Source organism: Pelodiscus sinensis, chromosome 19 (genome assembly GCF_052426305.1).
Source record: "Pelodiscus sinensis isolate ZL-2025 chromosome 19, ASM5242630v1, whole genome shotgun sequence".
Classification (NCBI taxonomy): Eukaryota; Metazoa; Chordata; order Testudines; family Trionychidae; genus Pelodiscus; species Pelodiscus sinensis.
In genome coordinates, this window is record NC_143070.1 from 24968670 (window position 1) to 24988559 (window position 19890).

General features: G+C 53.2%; 8 non-coding genes across 8 annotated transcripts; 3 read left to right on the top strand and 5 right to left on the bottom strand.

Annotated features, from left to right (window-relative positions):
• Positions 1 to 275: 275 nt before the first annotated feature.
• TRNAM-CAU (transfer RNA methionine (anticodon CAU)) lies at positions 276 to 349 on the bottom strand. Its single transcript has one exon. It is a non-coding gene; the product is annotated as a tRNA-Met (tRNA).
• Positions 350 to 1169: 820 nt separating this feature from the next.
• On the top strand, positions 1170 to 1242 carry TRNAK-CUU (transfer RNA lysine (anticodon CUU)). Its single transcript has one exon. It is a non-coding gene; the product is annotated as a tRNA-Lys (tRNA).
• Positions 1243 to 7530: 6288 nt separating this feature from the next.
• Positions 7531 to 7603, bottom strand: TRNAF-GAA (transfer RNA phenylalanine (anticodon GAA)). Its single transcript has one exon. It is a non-coding gene; the product is annotated as a tRNA-Phe (tRNA).
• A 636-nt stretch (positions 7604 to 8239) lies between these two features.
• On the top strand, positions 8240 to 8348 carry TRNAL-CAA (transfer RNA leucine (anticodon CAA)). Its single transcript has 2 exons — positions 8240 to 8277; positions 8303 to 8348. It is a non-coding gene; the product is annotated as a tRNA-Leu (tRNA).
• A 3583-nt stretch (positions 8349 to 11931) lies between these two features.
• On the bottom strand, positions 11932 to 12004 carry TRNAA-CGC (transfer RNA alanine (anticodon CGC)). Its single transcript has one exon. It is a non-coding gene; the product is annotated as a tRNA-Ala (tRNA).
• A 4242-nt stretch (positions 12005 to 16246) lies between these two features.
• Positions 16247 to 16318, bottom strand: TRNAG-UCC (transfer RNA glycine (anticodon UCC)). Its single transcript has one exon. It is a non-coding gene; the product is annotated as a tRNA-Gly (tRNA).
• A 1199-nt stretch (positions 16319 to 17517) lies between these two features.
• On the top strand, positions 17518 to 17599 carry TRNAS-AGA (transfer RNA serine (anticodon AGA)). Its single transcript has one exon. It is a non-coding gene; the product is annotated as a tRNA-Ser (tRNA).
• A 1640-nt stretch (positions 17600 to 19239) lies between these two features.
• Positions 19240 to 19311, bottom strand: TRNAE-UUC (transfer RNA glutamic acid (anticodon UUC)). Its single transcript has one exon. It is a non-coding gene; the product is annotated as a tRNA-Glu (tRNA).
• Positions 19312 to 19890: the final 579 nt, after the last annotated feature.

Consider the following 19890-nt stretch of genomic DNA (forward strand, 5'->3'; position numbering starts at 1 on the left):
CTGCAGAGGTTACACCCTCAGGCTCTCTAGGCCCTGACCCCCTGAGGGAATCACAAGGGCATGTGTTGCTGGCTCTCCTGTCCCAGCAATTGCAGTCAGAGCCCTGCCTTGCCAGTGCCAGCAGCTTCTGCAGGGGCTCCAGGCTTGTGATTTCCTTCTTCCCAATCCCCCTCTCAAATCAGCCTTTTCCTGAACCAACAGTTCCATGGGTGGCCAGGGGAGGCCTCTTCTGTGTCCCAGAAGGTCATAAGTAAATGTGAGCAAAGGTTACAACAAGGCACCACTGGGAGTTGAACCCAGGATCTCCTGTTTATGAGGCAGGTGCTTTAGCCAGCTAAGCCATGGTGCCCTCCTCTAAAGTGTCTTTAAAATGGCTCTTTATGTTTCCAGTCAACACTTTTAACTCCCAAAGTGCAGCCATTCCCCACTTCCCTCCAGCCATCGAGCCCAGGCGGTGTCTGGCCCCCAGGGCACAGAAAGCTACAGCTCAGTGGGCAGGGGCCTTTGGCTTCCTTGCCCATGGGATGCTGTTGCAGGAAGGGCTGCTCAGCAGGGACGGGGTTCACCTGTGGAGGAAGGGAAGAGTATTTGGGTGCAGACTGGCTAACCTAGTGAGGAGGCTTTAAACTAGGTTTGATGGGGGCAGGTGCCCAAAGCCCAGAGGTAAGTGAACAACATGGACACCTGGGGGATACCAGGGCACAGGCAGGAGAAGATGGGAATGAATCCTGCTACCTCTGCCATGGCTTGGCCCAGGAGGGATGGGGTCTAGCAGCTTTTCACCCCAGCTTTGTGGGAGGCCAAGTAGGAAGGGGCCTCTGGAGGCTCATAGCCCCCTGGCCTGCTGTGTCTGTGAAAAGGGGGGAGAGGACACACACTTGTCACTGGGGAACAGGGCGCATGGATCCCACTTGTTCCTGCAGAAAATGAAACAGGCTGAGCATTTTGCAGAGAACAGGCCAGAGCCCTTCTCCTGTCCCTGGAGAGATGGAAATGGGGCTGTTCCTTGTGGGGAAAGAAGTGGGTGTGTTGGGAGTGGGATTCGAGTTCAAACCTCTCCGCAGAGCAGAACCCCACATTAGGGGCAAGAAAGAGCCTTGAGTCAGGCAGTGGAGAACACTTGGCTCCTGTTTCACTGAGATGGGATATTAGGAAGCTTTTCACACACAGCCTGGCTAGCTCAGTTGGTAGAGCATGAGACTCTTAATCTCAGGGTCATGGGTTCGAGCCCCATGCTGGGCGGTGCTCTTCCTTAACTCACATTCTCAGCCTGTGAGCAATTGGCTCTCAGTTTTCACCAGGGTTTTAGAAAGAAAAAGTCTAGTCCTGGGGTCCAGCTTTACTAGAACCAAAGAGAGAACCAACTGCAATTTCCATCTTCTGAGGGGAAGGGAAGAGGATTTTCTTCTCCTCAGTTCTAGCCACAACAGCCCAGGGGGGAGAAAAAATAACCCTCCGCCCGCTGATTGTCCCCTGTCAGCTTCTGTAGCTTCACCTCCTTCCACAGCAGCTCCAGCTTTGAGCTACAAATCTCAAGGGGCTGGTGAGGAAATTAGGCGCTTCCCTGAGAACAAGAGGTGGAGTGTTCACAAGGAGCATCCCCCTCCCCTGCAGAAAAGGGTGTTAGAAAGAGCCAGAAACAGAACAGTCAGACAAGTTCCATCCCTTGAAATGTGTTTCTGTGGTGTAGTGGTTATCATGTTTACTTAACATGCAAAAGGTCCCTGGTTCAAAGCCAGGCAGAAACACAGGGTCTTCTCTTATTGCGGTGCCCAGGTAACTGCAGCTGCTGCTGACCAGCCTGTTGATGAGCCCAACACTCATGTGACGGGGGTAACGTCAGCTGATAATGCCCCTTGGTGCCAAACTGGGGAAGCCAGATAAATTAGGCCAGGCAGCTGCTTGTGCCTTGGCCTCCCCTGCCCTGGGAGGCTGGTGCATTGGGCTGGCTCTGCCTGCTGCCTCCCTTGTGTGACTTGCCCAGTGTAACAGGCCAAATGTCGGAAAAGCCTCTTCCCGGCCCCCCAAAAAAAGCAGAAGAAAAAGCTGCACAAATTGGGTTTTGAAGTTTGCGTAGCTTTTCCCAGAAGAGCAGTGTAGGGCAGACATAGCCTGAGTGTTGCTCAGCACTGGTAGGAGACAGGGAGGGACAAAACGATCTAATGGCACCTGAAGCCTTTCAGAACAACTCCCAGCCCCAACCGCAAGAACCAGCCCTTCCCTCCATCCTCACTGGGGTCTGCTGGGAACTGTCTGGACTCAAGCCCACCCCAGTTTCACCCTAAGGATTGCCTGTTCTGTAAAAACTGCACTCTGGAAATGAGAAAGCAGCTAAAGTGACACTCGTGGGACTTGAACCCATAAGCTTTGAATGTCTAGCTGGGCTCACATGAATCACTGCAGCTTAAAATAGTGATAGAAAAGTAGCCATGTTAGTCTAGGGTAGCTGAAACAAAATACAGAAAAAAACCAGTTTCTTGCCATTTCAACCAGAAAGGACATTATCTCAATGACTTAATTACCTGCATCCTGCTTCAAAAGCCTTTTAAAACTGCACTTTAAAGGGAATCCTCTGAACTGTTATTCATGCTAAAATTCAACACTTTACGGCGGGGTCCTAACAAAGACTCTAGTTATCTTACCCATTACAAAGATAGCTTCCCCAATTATCACCTCTAATATCATTAGCTCACAGACATTTACCTTCCCCCCCGCATCCCTGTTCTGTTCTGAAATTTGATTTGTCCTTTTCATATGTGTTCGGTTTTTTTAATTGTATCCTTTGGTATATATGGTTGTGACAATTTTCTTCCACTATTTGATCTGAGGAAGTGGGTCTGGCCCACGAAAGCTCATCATCTAATAAACCATCTTGTTAGTCTTTAAAGTGCTACATAGTCCTGTATTTTGTTGCAGCTTAAAAGTCCAACATGCTTTCCATTGCACCACAGAGCCTGATATCTCCACTCTCTGCTTTGCAGCATGGCAATTGCTGGTGGCAAAGAAAGGGGAACCAGGTCTGTCTCTTTTGGGAGAGCAGGTAGGAAGAGGGAGGGGGCCACTGAGCTCCTGACAGTGAAAATAAGGGATAAGAGCTGAGCTGTAGTTGGAGAATGTGGGCATCGATCCCACTGCCTCTCGCATGCTAAGCAAGCACTCTACCACTTGAGCTAATTCCCCTGTTGTGTTTACAAAAGTCTTCTTGGAGGCACTTCCCTTCTCCACAGGGACGTCTGTCATCTAGGTCAGTTAGTCGTGGGAAAGGAGAAGGCTCCAAAAAGGCCTCAAGGGCAACTCTCAAGGAGACTCCCTGCAGCAAAGCCATGGGGAGGGGGGGGGGCTCTGAGATGGCCCCTGCCCTGCAGCCTGTCCCACCTGGCCATTGTCATGGACTCTCTGTGAGGTCACCACCTCCCAACCTCCTTTAGCCAATAAGCTGAGGGGCTGCAAAGGGCCCTTGTGATGTCACTGCCACACCCATCCCTGCCCTCCAGGGCTAATGTCCTGCCCCAGGCAGCCCCTTTGCCTGGCTGAGCTGCTCCCAGGGGTGAAAGTGACACATTTCTTACAGGGAGTCCTGGGAGATGAAGCAGCTGGAGGGAGCCGAGAGCAGAGGCCAGCCTGAGAGCTGAGAGTCAGAGGTGCCCACTGCACTTTCACACCCCAGGTCCTATGGTGTAAGGGCAGCACTCAGGACTCTGAACCCTGCAATCTGAGTTCAAATCTCAGTGTGACCTACTGAGACTCAGCTGATTGTTACAAGGTTTAGGTGCTTCAGTTTCTATGCACTGAGGTTCAGTAAAGAGAGTTTTGTTCCTCTTGCTGGGTGTCTGAGGCCACTGGAGCTCCATCTCCAGACTGAGCAGGTGGGCTGGAAGGGCCTGATGCCATCACAGCTGCAGGGCAGGTCACCCACCTGGCCCCTGAGCCCAGCCTGTGCTGGAGGCAGCCAGACAGTGTGAGCGGGTAGGAGGGAGGATTGGGGGAAGGGTCCTGAGTCCTGGCTGCCAGCCACGCACCTTGGCACAAAGACCAATGGCCCCTGCACAAAGTGCATTGTGGGAATAAGAGTTGGGGCAGCAGGAAAGGGGCCGGCCCCTCAGTACTATGGTATAGACAGGAGAAGATGGGAATGAATCCTGCTACCTCTGCCATGGCTTGGCCCAGGAGGGCTGGGGTCTAGCAGCTTTGCACCCCGGCTTTGTGGGAGGCTAAGTAGGAAGAGGCCTCTGGAGGCTCATAGCCCCCTGGCCTGCTGTGTCTGTGGAAAGGGGGGAAAAGGACACACACTTGTCACTGGGGAACAGGGCGCATGGATCCCACTCGTTCCTGCAGAAAATGAAACATTTTTCAGAGAACAGGCCAGAGCCCTTCTCCTGCCCCTGGAGAGATGGAAATGGGGCCGTTCCTTGTGGGGAAAGAAGTGGGTGTGTCGGGAGTGGGGTTCGAGTTCAAACCTCTCCACAGACCAGAACCCCACATTAGGGGCAAGAAAGAGCCTTGAGTCAGGCAGTGGAGAACACTTGGCTCCTGTTACCCTGAGATGGGATATTAGGAAACTTTTCCCACACATCCTGGCTAGTTCATTTGGAAGCACATGAGACTCTTAATTTCAGTGTTGTGGGTTCAAGCCCCATGCTGGGCGGTGCCCTTCCTTAACTCACTTTCTCAACCTGCAAGCAATTGGCTTTCCGTTTTCACCAGTGTTTTAGAAAGAAAAAGTCTAGCCCTGGGTCCAGCTTTAGTAGAACCAGAGAGAGAACCAACTGCAATTTCCATCTTCTGAGGAGAATTACAGGCCAAATGTGTCAGCTAAAGTAGCTCACTTGGGAGAGTGTTAAACTGAAGCTCTGAAGGGCCCTGGTTCAATCCCAGCCTTTGCCAGGTGTTAATAGGTAATCCTTTCTAAGGTTCCCCTTTATTTAATGATCATTTCACCCTTTTTGGCCACAGCTGGGCCCTGACAAATCATGTTTGTGTGACTGGCCCCTGTTCCTCCCAGCCCTTCCTGAGAGTTGCTGCTTCCTTGGCTAATGCCCACCCAGCGCTGGCACAAGGGCTGTGGCTCAGGGTGAGGTGCTGATGGGGGCACATTTGACTAGTCTCGTGTGAGCTCCTTGGAGCCAGCCAGCTGAGCAGGAGGAGAAACCCAGCAACCAGCTCAAGCAGGGTGGGAGGACAGAGACCCTCTCTCACCTGGGCACTGCAGGCAGCAAGAATTGGAGTCATCAGTGGAGTGGTGACAATGGGGGCAAGACACAGACATCTTCTCCTCCCCCTGAGGAAGGGGGCTGGGCCCGGGATCCAAGTCCCTTTCAGCCCCCAGGAGAAGGGAGCTGAGAGAGAGGGGAGGGAAGGAGGTGGCCAGAGCCTCCTCCCAGCAGGCTGGGTCTGTGGGAGCAGGGGTGAGGGGGCCTGGACCTGCTTTCCTGCCCCCTTCTCACACTGGTCTCAGAGCGTCAGCAGCCGCCCGCTATCTGGTGGGTGGGGCCTTCGCTCAGCGTTTGGCAGCCAGAGGGCTCTGCATCCATACGTAGGCCTGGCCTGCCCCCCTCTTGCCCTGCCTCGGTTGCTCTGTGGCTTCTGAGCCTTCCCTTGGAGCTGTCAGCACCAGCCCCCCCCCCCCCCCGCTCCCCCGCCCGTGCTCAATGTGCCCAGAGGAGGAAAGGGGATCTGGGCTCCAGTCTGAGGCTCTTCCTGCCTCCTGCTTTCCCCTGGTTCCTGCCTGGCCCTGGGCCTCTTTCCTGCCAGCCCCACGGGGGCCAGGGGAAAAGCAGGGGGGTGGGTACAAGGGCCACATTTGTGGGCATCAGGTGGCACCACAAGAAACGCTCCCTGTCGGCCTGGCTGGAACATGGCGCCACATGAGCAATTTGTTGGCACCAATGTGCCCCCCTGGCCAGTCTGAGCGGGGAGCCAGGGACGGTCCCTGCAAACCTGGGGCCATTGGCCAAGGCTGCTGCTCTTGTGTCTGTGCTGGGACCCTCTGGGCCTCAGGAGCGCTAGAGATGTGGGGCAGCTCTGTCCTCCCAGCCTGGGGCTGCCTGTCTGGGCAACGCCCTCACACACACTGGCCCCTCCCCTCCTGGGACAGGGCTCCTGCCGTTCCTTGGCTACTCAGCCTGGGAGTTGGGCTTATCCCAAGCACAGGCCAAGCAGCAGGAGCTTAGCTGGGCATTAAAGGAATCTGCAATAAGAGTGGAGCTGTCTTCGAACCAAAGGCCTTCTGCATATTAACTAAACACGATAACCACTACCCCACAGAAACATGCTTAAACCACTTTTTTTCTGTACATAAACTTGGACAATAATTCTGTTACTAATTCTTTGGCCAAGGCCTGGGGGCAGAGGCAGAGCAAGAGCAAGGAACAAGACACCCCCCCCACACACACAAGATACTTTGCTCCCAACACAGGGCGGGGGGGGGGGGCTGTGTGCCTCGGGAGGAGTGACCCGCATCATATCCCCAACATTTCTGCCCTTCATGGATGGACCTTTGGGGGCAGGCCCAGACGCTCCATCCTCTCACTCAACTCCTATCACACACTGGAGCAGGTCAGCCCCCAGGGATAGGGCTGAGCCATGGGGTGCTGGGCAAGGGGCAGAGGCTGCAGGAGCTGAGAGTTTCCCTACAGCTCAGGGACCCATAATGAGGCACCATGTCCCTTATCTCTCTTGGAAGGCACAGAAAGGGATTGACTGGGGATGGGGAAAGTGGCTCAGGGGTTGTGCAGCTTGTTGCCCAGGTTAGGGGTGTGGCCAAAACACAGGCCTGACTGGAAATGTGGTTGCCTTACCCCCTCACCCCCCACAAAAAACCATACCTTGGCATTGGAAACTTCAGACAAGCACAACAAAAATGATGAAAGGGTTGGATCAGCTGCCAGATGAAGAGAGATTGGGACTTTTCATCTTAGAAAGATGGAGACAGAGTGGAAATAAAATAGAGGTCTATAAATCATGGCTGTTTTGAGATTGTAAATAAGCAAAGGTATTTTTCTTGTTCCCATAATAGAAGAATTAAGGATGCGCCATGATATTAGCAGGTTGAAAACAAACAAAAGGAACAATTTCTTCACACAAGCGCAGTCAACCTGTGGAACTCCTTGCCAGAGGATGTTGTGAAGACCAGGACTATAAGGGCATGTCTATACTTGGAAACTATTTTGAAATTGCTTAAATCAACATAATAACTTCCAGTCTAAGAAAATAGAAATAGTGTGTCCTCAGTATGGGGAAGCCTCAGATTTAGTCTGAGGCAGGCTCTGTTAATGTTCATTTCTGGGGGCATGGAATTAAAAATAGAGACGCAAGGCTGGGAGCAGCTGAAGCCAAGAGCCCTGTTCTACTGTGTCAACAATCTCCGAGGTGACATGAAATCCCCTCTCCCATTTCTAATCCTGAAATATCATCAACTTTATTATGTCATTCCCGGCCGCTTGATACAGCCTTTGAACTCTGACTGCAGTTATTGACCTGCCAGAGATGGAGAGATGTCAAAAGAGACTAAGCTGCATTGACTAAAGCTTCTGCCAAAGCCTGGGATTGAACCAGGGACCTTTAGATCTTCAGTCTAACGCTCTCCCAACTGAGCTACTTTGGCAACTGCTGCAAGCTTTCTGAGGCCCATGTTTCTCTCAGGCATATTTTTCTCTCAGCAGAATACAAGAGAGATGCTGCTGCCAGGGGACCTGCAAGGCAAGATGAGCTTTGCCTGCCCCCCTCAGCCTGACTTGCACTTGGCCCCATTCCTGCCTCTCTTCCCGGGGTGTCCCAGTGGCTGAAAGGGACTGTGGCTGCCAATGCAGGGAAGAAGATGGGCAGGGAGGCCGTGTTCCCTCTGAGATTTTCCATCCATGGGTGGAGTGAGTTTCATAATGTGCACCACTAGTGAGGTCGTTTGCGCTTGTGCGGATGTGGGCTACTGTGGTACCCGCCAGTTACTCACAAACAGCTTAGCTAAATATAGCTTGATAATTGTATAGAAGAAAAAATACTGAAACAAGGGATGTCATTCCTGGTTACTTGCTACAGCCTTCGAACTCTGACTACAGGGCTAGGTCTACACTGGGAGGTTCTTGCGCAAAAAATCCTGAAACCCGGCCCCTTGTCCTATCATTAGAGAGATAGAAATGGGACTGTAGAGCGGCTGTTAGGTGGGGAAAGAGAGGTGCTCCCGCCACCTCCCCGAGCAACTCACACATGTAAGAAAACTGCCATTGGATGTGTCTGCATAGATGTCAGGATGGCCAAGTGGTCTAAGGCGCCAGACTCAAGCACCTGTCTTTCCCTTAGTTGGGTGTTCTGGTCTCCAAATGGAGGCGTGGGTTCAAATCCCACTCCTGACACATCCTCTTTTCTTATATCATCTCTTTTATGTCTAGAGAGGTGACCTCATTTCTCCTGACATTGTAGGAGCCCTTGCTCCTCCCACATGCTCATGAAAGCATTTCTTTTAGGCTGCATCTACACTGCAGCGTTCCTTGGGCATAACGGCCATTACACTGCAATAACAATGGGAGCATCTACACTGCAATTCCATTATTCCGACGTCTGTAACGCTCCATCCAGACCAGTGGTCTGAGGAGCCAGGAGGTTTCCAGGCTGCAGACAGCCAAACCCACAGGCAAAGACAAAGCAAAGTCCCAGCCACTTTCTGCTCAGCCCAGCGGGATCTGTGTGTGGCCCCCAGACCTTTTGTTTCCCATTGCCCAGGCGCAGGGGCCCAGATTCAGCAACACTCACAGGCCCCACAGGAGGAGGCTGGTTTGCTGCTTCACCCCACGGCCCAGCAATGAGCCCACAGACTCCCCCTGTGCTCTGGAAGCCAGGTTTGCCGTGTGAATTGTGTGGGGCAGGTAACATCAGGCCTGGGCACTGGGATTATTTACCAGTTTCCCTGGGGGCCCTGCTGTTTTCACAGCACAAATATCTTTCCCATCCCCCCTGAGTCGTCCCTTTCTCAAGCTGAGAAGAAGAAGTTCCCTGAACTCCTGGGAGCTGCTGTTCCAAAGAAGAGGCATTTCCTGTGGAAAGATGGCCAAGACCAATCCCCTACACAGAGCCCCAGAAAATACCAGTGGACACTGGGCACTTGTAAAGCTCCCTCTCGGGCAGCGCTACGGAATGGATCCGGCTGGCCATCGGGCTGACTAACGCCGTCAACAGACGAGTCCCTGTGAGACTTCTCAGCCCAAGTGCAGAGACTGTGGAGTCTCCCGCTCCCAGCCCAGGGGCAGAGGGGCAGCGCCCTGAGGAGGTGGGTCCCGAGCAGCAGAGACCTTTGAAGGGAACGGAGACGTAAGATCAGAAGGAAGGAGAACAAGTCACCTCTTCTCAGGTGAGATGTGGTGGGAAACTACCAGATCCAGTGCAAGCCGAGCTCCAAGGGTTGGTTCCTGCCCTGGTGGCTCCTTGCAGGGCCTGGCTTGAGAAGTGCCAAGGAGCCCTGTGTGGCCAGGAGAAAGGGTGCAGAAGGAACGTGGATAAAGAATCAGGGTGGGGGAGCAGGAAGAAGGGAGGGTGTCAAAGGAAGCTGGGGGTGCTGGGTGAGCTGGGGGGGAAGAAAGCGAGGGGAACGGGGTGGTGTGCCATAATAGAAGATGCTGTGTTTCTGCCTAGTTTTGAACCAGGGACCTTTTGCGTGTTAGGCCAATGTGACAACCACTACACCACAGAAACACACTTAACAGTATTTTCTGCTGCACTTAAACTTGGGCAAATATTCGGTTGCTAACCCTTTGGCCAACAGAGATTGCTGCAGGGCAAAGGAATTCTCTGTTGTCAATTTTGTGCCCTCAGGAAGGGACCAAACTGAAGGAGGCTGGGCCCCCACCTGGGGACTCCAACCTAAACCCTGAGGCCAAGGGGTTTACAAGCCAGAGAATCAAAGTTTGCTGCATTTTGCCCTCTCCCAACCCTGCAGAACCTCAAAGGCAACTCCACAGACCCAGCGGCTGGGGGAGAGGTGCATGTTAGAGCCTCTGCCCACTGAGCTGTAGCCTTCTGTGCCCAGGGAGCCAGACACCGCCAGGGTGGGAAGGCAGGAGGGAAATGGGGAATGGCCGAACTTTGCGAGACAATGGTGTTGTCTGGGACCGTACAGTAGAACAGTTTAGAGGTGGGTCTGAGTAGGGCACCGTGGCTTAGCTGGTTAAAGCACTTGCCAAATAAACAGCAGCTCCTGGGTTCAGTTACCATTGGTGCCTTGTTGCAGTTTTTGCTCACATTTACTTAAGCCCTTCTGGGACACAGAAGAGGCCTCCTCTGGCCACCCATGGAACTGCTGGCTCAGGAAAAGGCTGAGTGGGGAGACGTGTTGGGAAGAAGGAAACCACAAGTCCCAAGAGGTTTCTCCCCCACAAGTGAGAAGCTCCTGATGCCCACAGACCCTGACTCTCCATGGCTGCAGGAGCTGCAGAGGTTGCACCCTCAGGCTCTCTAGGCCCTGACTCCTTCACACATTCACAAGTGTGTGTGGAGCTGACTCTCCTGTCCCAGTAATTGCAGTGAGAGCCCTGTTATTGCCAGTCATAGCAGCCCCTGCACTGGCTCCAGGCTTGTTGTTTCCTTCTTGGCAACATCCCTCCCCAGTCAGCCTTTCCTGAACCACAAGTTCCAGGGGAGGCCTCTTCTGTGTCCCAGAAGGACCTAGGAAAATGTGAGCAAAGGTTACAACAAGGCACCACTGAGACTTGAACCCAGAGTCTCCTGTTTATGAGGCAGGTGCTTTAGCCAGCTAAGCCATGGTACCCTCCGCCAAAGCCTCTTTAAAATGGCTCTTTATGTTTCCAGACAACACTTTTGACTCCCAAAGTGCAGCCGTTCCCCATTTCCCTCGAGCCATGGAGTCCAGGCGGTGTCTGGCCCCCTGGGCACAGAAAGCTACAGCTCAGTGTGCAGGTGGCTTTGGCCTCCTTGCCCATGGGATGCTGTTGCAGGAAGGGCTGTTCAGCAGGGACGGGGTTCACCTGTGGAGGAAGGGAAGAGTATTTGGGTGCAGACTGGCTAACCTAGTGAGGAGGCTTTAAACTAGGTTTGATGGGGGTAGGTGCCCAAAGCCCACAGGTAAGTGAACAACATGGACACCTGGGGGATGGGGCAGAAATGGGAGAGAGCAGAGGCTGTAACCACAGAGATAAATGAGGGACGAGGGACCACTGGGAAGCAAAATCTAATCTGTGTCTTAGATGCTCGTATAGACACATGGAAACGATGGGTAATGAGCAGGAAGAAGTTGGTATCACAGGGACGTGGGGGATAATACACTTTATTGGAATTTTGGCACAGAAGGGTACAGCTTGCTCGGGAAGGACTGGCAGGAAAAAGGGAGGAGGAGTTTCCTTAGATATGAAACATGCGAACACTTGGTCTGAGGCGGAGATGGACACAGGAGCAGACTTCTCAGGAGTCTCTGGGTGAGGTTAAAGGGGTAAAACCCCAGGGTGATGTCACACTAGGCGTCTATTCCAGACACCTCCCCAGGCAGAAGAGGTGCCTGAGGCTTTTTAAACAATTAACAAAATCATCCAAAGCGCAGCTGGTTTCACACACACTCAGCCTCACCCACAGCTGGGAGGCAGTTTGCAGGGAGCTGAGAAGAAACAGAAGAGGGGAAACTGGAGCCTGGCAGAACCAAGTCTTGGGATTCTTCTGTGTCCAGATGTGCTAAGCAGCTGGCAGCCAAGCTCCCAAGCGCTGGTCAGTTCCTACCCTCCCCAGGCAGGTGAATCCCCTCCGCTGGATGTTACAGGCTGGACTTTGCCTGCCTGATTTTAGCCAGGGAACTGCTCCCAGTGAGGCAAACATGACAGCCCCTGCCCTGCAGAACCCAGCCCCTTGCCTTATGGAAGAGGGAAGGAGCTCCTGGGAAGCACTTAGCCCCTGGCTGGCTCTGCCTGTGGAAAAGAGGAAGCAGCAAACATCTATCACTGGAGAATGTGGGTATCGATCCCACTGCCTCTCGCATGCGAAGCAAGCGCTCTACCACTTGAGCTAATTCCCCTGCCTGTAAGTAGCTTTTCCTGCCCCACCCACCTTGTTCCAGAGACCACAATGTCCCTTCTGATAAACCCTCATCTAAAACTCAGCAAATATCCAGAGAAGTTGCGGTTCCCTTTACAAGACTCTGCACAGCTCAGTTCCAATCAGCCGGTCTTCCCTAGAGCCCGGAACATCGACCGCGGCAGCGTCGCTCCTACGCCCAGTGTAGACACGGCCTGAGAGTGTCACAAACCAGCCCCAGACACATTCCTGGCTAGGACCAGTCACAGTCTGGGCTCAGTGAGGGTCCGTCCTACCTGAGACGTGTGTGACACAAAAGCCTCCTGTTCCCTGCCCAGTTCCCAACACTGGCTGCAGACCCAGCGATATTTGGTGCCTTGGCTGCTGTCCCTGCTGGCAGGGAGCTGTCCCGCACCCGCAGTTCATCCGCCTCCCGGAGAGGCAGCAGCTCTGCGAGGGGGACAAGCTGGGACATTTCCCTGCATGTGTAAAACCATCACTGCCAGCCCAGGCTGGGCCAGTGCGCTGGCATCCCTCATGTCTGGAGCATCCGCCAGGGAAAAACTGAAACCACATCAGGAGATAAGGGGTCAGGGTCCCTCCTGGCAGGAGCTATAGGGAATGGGCTACCTCTACTTCTCCCCAGCAGGAAATACTGGACCAGGGGTCCCTCCACCCCTTCCCAGGAGGAGCTATGGGGCCAGGGGACCCTCCCCCCCAGTAGGAGCCAATGGGGGCTCACACACAAACAGGTGCACACGCCCTCAATAACGGTGCCCAGGGCAAAACTCGCTCTGCTCCTGGAACAGGAAAAGTGATTAGCAGTGAGGCCCCTCCCTGGCAGCACCATGTCAGATGGTTTCTTCTCGGCCTGGTGCCTCCTGAATGCTGGGAGGAGCTGCCTGGGTCGAGGGGCTGCAGTTCCCTGGAGAGAGGGGCTGGCTACACCTACCCTGCAGACTTCTTGCTCAAGAACTGTTTTGTGCAAAAGGTCTTGCACAACAGTGTGTCCACACTCCCATGTGCTTTTGCACAAGAGAAGTGATTTTTTGTAAGAGCGCCCATGGCAGTGTGGACGTTCTCCTGAGCAGGAAAGCTCTGATGGGCATTTTAGCCATCGGGCTTTCTTGAGCAAGAAACCCCTGTTGGCTCTCCACACTGCCTCCTTGTGGATGAGTTATTGCTCAAGAGAGTTTATTCCGCTCGGGGAGAGGAATAACTCTTGTGCAAGAAGCCCTGTTTTCTGATGCTGTACTATAAATTTACATGTGCAAGAACGGGCCTGCAGTGTAGACGCTCTGCAAGTTTTTGGGCAAGAACATCTGCTCTTGCACAAAAAGCCTGCAGTGTAGATGTAGCCCTGGAATGTAGACACAGCCTGAGACAGACAAGGAAAGGAAGTGGCCAGAGCCTCCCCTCGGCAGGCTGGTCCTCAACAGGACGGGCACGTCTACACAGCACCCTCACCTCCATGTAAGCTGTTCAGTGTGAGCGGGCTGCCCAGGGCCCCAGGGGAAGGTCTGTGGGGAGTTTCCAAGGCAACAACAACATTTCATAATCTACACTCATGTGACTGTGATTTATTCCTCCACTAACAAGTGTCTCTGAAGGGATGAGAAATGCAGGGCCCAGGTGCAGGGAGCCGGGTCACATTCTCCTACCTGAGTCTCAGTCCTGGCTGAAGCCTGGCTACAGAGAGAAGAGGCCAATGTAAACAGCCCCATTGTGTCACGTTACTAGATTTTGAGGGGAGCAGCAAGATCACTGATGCACCCATGGAGGGGGGGTGCTGGCCACAAAAATGGGATAAAAAGGGGCATGTGGGGTGTTGAATAGGAGCTTACTGTCTGCCGATCCTGTGTACGCTATTTATGTGATGGTATAATATCTGTGTGTGTATAGGTAGGAATCTGTAATGTGTGTGGATACTGAATATTTCTCTGAATGTGGTTGAGCATTGGGCTGAGCCCAGCCTATGGACATGCTAATTGGTGAGGCCCTGTGGGACAATGGCACTCGATGGGCCAAGGACACACCTAAAGCATGAGGGCGGACACCTGAGAGCTGCCAGCAGGGATAGGCCGCTGGCCAGGTGACCTGCTGGAGCCAAGAAGAGGCCAAGAAGATAAATAGGCCATGTGGTGGCCTCTATCTTGGTCTTCAGCTCAGCACTTCATCCCAGAGGGAGCATTGCAGGGATCGAAGAGCCGGAAAGACTTGTGCACCCATCCTGATCCTAGGATGTGCAACAAGGACTCTTAAGCCAGCAGCTGTAACATCTCTGCTAGAGCCTGCATCGAGAACTGGGAGATTTGATGCATGTAACGTACTATTCTTTAACAACCTTACTCTCATGCTTTTCTTTATTGTCATAATAAACCTTTAGTTGTTAGATGCTAAAGGACTGGCCCAGTATGATGTGTGGGTAAGGTCCAGAGGGTAAATTGACCAGGGATCTGTGGCTGGTTTCTTGGGACCGGACAGAACTTTTTCGGGGTAGATGGGATTGGGTGCTAGGACCCCCCACCGGTGTATGAGGCCCGGAGCCATCTGGGGCACGGATATTGCTGGGGTGTTGGAGGGGTTTTGCTCGTGAGGCTTCAGGCAGGCAGCTGAAGCGCTCTGTGGGACTGGTTTGTGGCCTGTTTGGAGAGGTCACCAGTCTGGGGGCTTTAAGGATCCCCGGATTTGAGCAATTCGCCCTGAGCAGATGCCCTCAGCTGTGCCCAGACACGGCCCGGTCTATCACACCCAGTAAGGGTGGAGGGAAGGGTTGGTACTTGGGGGTCAGGAAGGGGGTTGTTCTGAGAGGCTGCAGGTGCCGTTAGACCCTTTTGTCCCTCCATGTCTCCTACCAGTGCTGTGCAATAGGCAGGCTATGTCTACACTACGCTGTTCTTCTGGAAAAAGCTATTCAAATTGTGAACCCCAATTTGCATAGCTTTTTCTGCTTTTTTTTAGGAAGAGGCTTTTCTGACATTTAGCCTGTGTACACTGGGCCAGATTTGGGGAAAAAATGTCTGTTTTGGAACATCCCTTTGTCTTCATAAAATGAAGTTCACAGAGATACGAAAAAAGCACGTCTGCTCTTCCGAAAAATTTTGTGGAAGAGCAGATGTGTTCTCTAGACTAAAGCAAGGTGCTGGCAACAAGAGATTCCAGCTGCCTCTTTTCCCTGGGTGTCAGTGCGCCCTGCCGGCCACCAGCCACCTTCACCAAACAAACCAGCTGGACGAGAAAGCCCATATCACAGTGAGTTACTAGTGGCCCTGTCAGAGAAGAGCCCTTGGCAGCTTCGGAGACGTCCTTCAGCTGCTGGATGCGCCTTTCTGAAAGGGCCATTTGTGAGCTGTGCTCTGGTTGGCTGGCTAGCTCAGTTGGTTCATGCATGGAGCTAATAATACCAAGGTCATGGATTCAAGCCTTGTGCTGGCCACAGATATGTTTGTTGTGGTGACTATTCTACCCCCCTTTAGCTGCCTACTATGGACAGGGAAGCAGAAACAGGCAAAAGACTGCAAGCTTTTCAGGAAACTGGTAGGAAGTGGCTCCAGCCTGCACAGACCCAGTGGCTAAAAGGGCTTTGTCCTGGCTGGCTTTTCCCGATAGCAGGGAAAACTCTTTTTTTAGTGTGGGGCTACTCATAGGCCTGCTGGCTCAGCTGTTTAGAGCTTGATGCTAATAATGCCCAGGTCACGGGTACAAGCCCCATGCAGACCCCACAACCGCCAAATTAGGTTTTTTTTGAGCTGCTCCCAATGAAAAGCAGTGAGAGGGAGCCCTTGGCTGTGGGACCCACTTGTGCCTGTTGTTCAGGGTTAAATAAGATCTCCCCCAGGAGGTTGCCTGTTCCCTTCCCACCTTGCATTGGCTGGGAATCAAATCAAGCAAGGGGCAGCAAACGCCAGGCACTGTCATTGTCTGGGACACAGATACAGACACTCTTGGAGCTGTGATCCCAGGAGCAGTCCATGTGGAGGAATGTGGACACTTTTGGCCAAATGGCCAATGGTCTAGCAAAGAAAGGCCACCTCCCTCCTACCCCCGCATCCTAGACCAAGTCAGAGCCAAGGTCAAGAAGTCACAGCAGAGGTATGTGTGGGAGGAACCGCATTACTGTGCATGCTCTTGGAGAGGATGAAGAGCAGTGAGAGGCAGCCCTCAGCTGCAGAACCCATTTGTGCCTGTTTTTCAGGGTTCAACTAAAACCTCAGTGAGGAGCTTTGAAGCTCCCTCTTTACATTGCATTGGCTGGGAATTGAACCCAGGCCAACTGCTTGGAAGGCAGCTATGCTCACCACTATACCACCAATGCCTGCCTGCAAACTTGCTGGGAAAATTAGTGAGGGAATTCTACATCTGCCATGAGGCTAGCCAGAGGCGAGAGGGTGCCTGTGTGGTTTGGGTAAAGCAGAACTTCTTGGCTGTTAGGCAAAGACCAGAAGTGGTGACGCTGGGGTAGTGGCTGCCCTGCGCTCTCCGTGGTGTGAGGAGCTGGGCAGGAGAGGAGTCCCAGAGGTTGTTGGGTGGGAGAGTAGAGTTTATCAGATTTTGGGCTAAGCTCTAGAGCAGCCAAGGGAGAGGTGGGGAAGTGACTTCTGGATACTCTGTGTGGCACAGGGATGCGGACCAAGAGCCGTCCTTGTGCTTTTTGCCGTAAAGTGTTGTTTCTGGGTCCTTTGCCTAAGATCGAGCACGTCTGCCTTCCGGAGAGCCATGTCACAGGCACAAGCCCCAGAGACCCCTCCAGGGACACATCACAGGACCAAGCAAGGGGCTGAAACACTGGGCACTGTTAATGTCTGGGCCAGAGATAAAGTCCCTCTTGCAGTCTCCTTCAGGAGAGGGATGTAAATGGAGACATTCAAAATTGTAAATGAAACCGAGATTTAAATATCCTGCCCTGCATTTGCATAATTGTGTCCGGGTGCTGTTTCAAAATACTTTATTTTGAAATAAAAAACACTGTTTAGCTGCAGTTATTTGGGGAGAAAACACTTCTTCTGAAATAACCCTTAAACACTCCCCTCTGGTCTGGACCTAACAGCAGTGTCAGCGTTTGCTAGTCGGGGCTCTGGGCAGCACCTGCACAGAGGGAGATGGCAACTGCGGGACACCCTGGCCAACTGTCCCAATGTCTCACAGCAGAAAAGAAAACAAAAGAGGCCAATGCAAACAGCCCCCTGGCAGTGAGGGAGTCAGCACGTCGGTGGGTGGGGCAGGGAGCTGGGGGCAGAGCTGGGCTCTAACTCACTGGGTGACCTTGGCCCATTCAGTGAATCTCTCCCTGGCTCTATGGCCCTGTCTGTACAGCAGGGAGAGCAACACTCACAGGCCCCGCAGGAGGAGGCTGGTTTGATGCTTCACCCCATGGCCCAGCAAGGAGCCCCCAGGCTACCCCTGTGTTCTGGGAGCCCGGTTTGCTGTGTGAATTCTGTGGGGCAGGTGAGGTGAGGCCTAGGCACTGGGATTAGTTACCAGTTTCCTTGGCCTTGGGACAGTGCTGCGCTCACAGCTGTGGTGGCCGAGTGGTTAAGGCGTTGGATTAGAAATCCAATAGGGTTTCCCTGCGCAGGTTCAAATCCTGCTCACAGCGAGGCCTGTGTTTTGGCCACACCCCTAACCAGGGCAACAAGCTGCACAACCCCTGAGCCACTCTCCCTGTCCCCAGTCAATCCCTTTCTGCGCCTTCCGAGAGAGACAGGGGCCATGGTGCCTCATTATGGGTCCCTGAGCTCTAGGGAAACTCTCAGCTCCTGCAGGCTCTGCCCCTTGCCCAGCACCCCATGGCTCAGCCCTACCCTTGGGGGCTGCCCTGCTCCAGTGTGTGATAGGAGTTGAGAGAGAGGATGGAGCATCTGGGCCTGCCCCCAAAGGTCCATCCATGAAGGGCAGAAATGCTGGGGATATGATGATATGATGTGGGTCACTCCTCCTGAGGTACAGAGTGCCCCCCTCCCCTGCTGTGTTGGAAGCAAAGGGTCTAGAGAAGTATTGGGGGGGGGGGAGGTCTTGTTCTCTGCCTTGGCCAAAGAATTAGTGACAGAATATTTGTCCAAGTTTATGTACAGAAAAAAACTGACAAGTGTGGGGTAGGTGGGGTAGTGGTTATCACCTTTGTTTAATGTGGAAAAGGCTCCTGGTTCAAAGCCAGGCAGAAAGTGGAACAAGGGGTTCTGCTCTTATTGTGGCTCCCCAGGTAAACACAGCTCCTGCTACTTGGGATAAGCCCAATTCCCAGGCTGAGTAAAGCAAGGAACAGCAGGAGCCCTGTCCTAGAAAGAGAGGGGCCAGTGTCTAGCCCAGACAGACAGACCCAGGCTGGGAGGACAAAGCTGCCTGACATCTCTAGTGTTCCTCAGGCACAGGGGGGCACATTGGTGCTAATAACATGCAGTGCCATCGTCCAGCCAGGCCAACAGGGAGTGTTTCTTAGGGTACCACCTGATTTCCTGCAAGTGTAGCCCTTGTACTTTCCCCCTGGCAGGATAGATACCCAGCCTGTAGATCAACTTTCCTCCTACAGAGTAGCTTGTGATGACAGCTCTAAGCAAACCCATTAATAATTGAAGTTATTAGCCACTATTAGCACCTGCCAAAGCCTGGGATTAAACCAGGGACTTTTAGAGCTTTAGTCTAATGCTTTTCTAACTGAGCTACTTTGCCTTTGGTAAGAAGCCTGTCTGGCCTGTAATTCTCTGTCCAGGATGTTTTGCCGCATGGCGTCATGCCCTGCCCAGGAAGGCCAGACTGGCCTTTCCACAGCGCCCCTCCCCCACAGCCAGAGCCAAGGTTCCCTCTAAGCCAGGCCTGGGCAATACAGGCCAGCGGGCTGGATCCAGCCCATGAAGCCACCCAACATGGCAGCAAGAAGCCTCAGGCAGATTCCCTGCTCGCCCTGCCCCCACGCACAGCTGAGAGAAGGGGCTGCTGGGCCCTTTGTGTCTCTCAGCTGTAGAGGAAAAGGCTTCATGCCTGGTCCCTGCTCCCAGCTTGTTTGTGGCCAATGGGAGCTGCCTGCTTGAAGCCCTGGCCAGTCCCCACAAGCTCTTATTCACCCAGGCATAGGACCTGTACCCCCTGCGCAGGGAAAGGGGCTGCCTGAGAAATGTGCTTGGCTGCTGGGAGTGTCTCCCACTGGCACCCCAGCCCCTCCCTTCCTTCAACCCACAGGCACTTCCTATGATGGAAAAGAGCAAAGACTCAGCAGATTTCATGAGTACAGATGAGGCTGGTTTCCCTGACTGTGAATCAAACCCAGGCCTCAGCAGTGAAAGTGCTGAATCCTAGCCACTAGACCATCAGGGACACATGAATATGGGTTTCTCCTTAGCTACCCTTGCCTTTCACAGGCCACTTTCTGTCCCCTTCAGGATGTGGGTCCATTTTCCCTTGCCCAGAGGGGACAAGAACAGAAACCAAACAGAACATCAGAACAGCCAGACAGGGCCATGCCAGTTGCCAAACTAGCCCAGGATCCTGTCTCATGACAGCCGCCGATTTCATTGCCCAGTGGGAATCCTCAGGACAGACAATCGTTAAGTGACCCCTCCTGTCGCCCATTCCCAGCTTCTAGAATACACCAGCTAGGGACACCTGCCCTGTCCATCCTGGTTAAATGCCATTGATTGACCTTCCCTGCATTAAATGATCCAGTTCTGTTTTGGATCAAATGTCTTGGGCTGCGCAGGCCTTGAGTCATGGCAAGAGCTGGAGGGGAATGGGGAACGGCTGCACTTTGGAATGGGGAGGGGGTGTCTGGCACCATAAAGTAGAACAGTTTCAAACTGCTTTACAGGGAGAGCACTGTGGCTTAGCTGGCTAAAGCACCTGCCTCATAAACAGGAAATCCTGGGTTCAAGTCCCAGTGGTGCCTTGTTGTAACCT